Raw genomic sequence first — 1,622 nt, 5'->3', positions numbered from 1 at the left:
CTTGTTTATAGAAAAGAACTAATATATTTTGCTTAAGGAAGCTAAGGCCATTACATAAAGCTTTAATCTTAAAGGTAAATACTAGAAAAACAACAACAATCCACCCTCTCAACATGAGAAGAACCACACACAAAAAGAACCAAGGCCAAAAGGAAAAAGAATAAAATAAAGCCACAGGCTAAAAGACTGAAAGATAAGTAAAAATTAAAAGGAAAAACAAAACACATGATATAAAATTATATAACAAGGCTAGATGTGGTGGCTCACACCTGTAATCCCAGCACTTTGAGAAGCTGAGGCAGGCAGGTCACTTGAGGCCAGGAGTTAGAGACCAGCCTGGCCAACACAGTGAAAGCCTGTGTCCACTAAAAAAGAGAAAAATACAAAAATTAGCTAGGCATGGTGGTGCACACCTGCAATACCAGCTACTTGGGAGGCTGAAGCATGAGAATCACTTGAACTCGAGAGATGGAAGCTGCAGTGAGCTGAGATTGTACCATGGCACTCCAACCTGGGCAACAGTGAGACCCTGTCTCCAAAAACAAAATTATATGACAAAACTCTAAACAAATATATTTGTCATATCTATAAATGTAAATGAGCTAAATCCAGCTCTTAAAAAGATTTCAGATAGACTCATAGAGCCAAACCCAACTCTGCGCTGTACAAAAGGCATGTCTAAAACGAAATGATTCAGGAAGGCTGAAAATAAGAGAATGGGCAAAGTTGTGCTAAGTAAACACCAAGAAGAAAAAAATCAAGAGTAATGAAGTTAGTGTAAGGAACAGGAGGATTCAGAAATCACTATACAAGACAGAGACACTTTCTAATGCCTGAGGTTGTAATTCACAACTCCTATGTAAGAATTATGCCTGTCAACGCAGTAGCAAATTTCAAACAGTAAGAATTATGAAAAAATCAGGAGAAATTGATAAACACACATACAGAGAGATTTAAATTTGTGTCTCAGTATAGGGCAGATCAGGAAAACAAAAAGTAATAGGTCAATTTATAGTCAACTTCAGTAAGATCACAGGGCAATACTGTACCCTAATAATAGAAACACACCTTTTCAATGCTAAGTGATGATAAGCACTCATGAAAATCTTACATTAAGCCACAAAGAGAACCTCAATAAATAGTATAGGTGATGTTTATAGGTCACAATAAATGTAATAAAATTAAAAATTAATAATATAAAAATATCCCTTTCATCTGAAAATTGGTGAACTCCCTTCTAAATTAATAAACTCCTTACTCACAGGTTAAAGGGGAAAATAGAAACAAATAGAATTAAGTATGTATATTAAAAAAATAAAGTACACATGTTAAATCCAATGAGAATACAAATAAAGCCGTCCTTGGAGGAAAATTAATAATCCTTGACAGATATATCAGTAAAAAAATTAATAATAAAACAGATGAATTAAGACCCAATTCTGAAAGAAGAAAAACAGCAGGAAGGAAAATATAGAAACAGAACATAATTAATTTGATAACAGAGAAACATAGGACCAATACATAAATCCAAAAGCTGATCCTTTGAAAAGCGTAAAATGAGAAATGAAAAAGACACAAATAACAAAGAAAAGGGCAGTTAATGTAGAAAGGAAAATTTAAAT

The sequence above is a fragment of the Callithrix jacchus genome, chromosome 14, assembly GCF_049354715.1.
Source record: "Callithrix jacchus isolate 240 chromosome 14, calJac240_pri, whole genome shotgun sequence".
Taxonomy (NCBI): domain Eukaryota; kingdom Metazoa; phylum Chordata; class Mammalia; order Primates; family Cebidae; genus Callithrix; species Callithrix jacchus.
The sequence above is the reverse complement of the archived record's forward strand: the minus strand, read 5'-3'. Positions refer to the sequence as shown.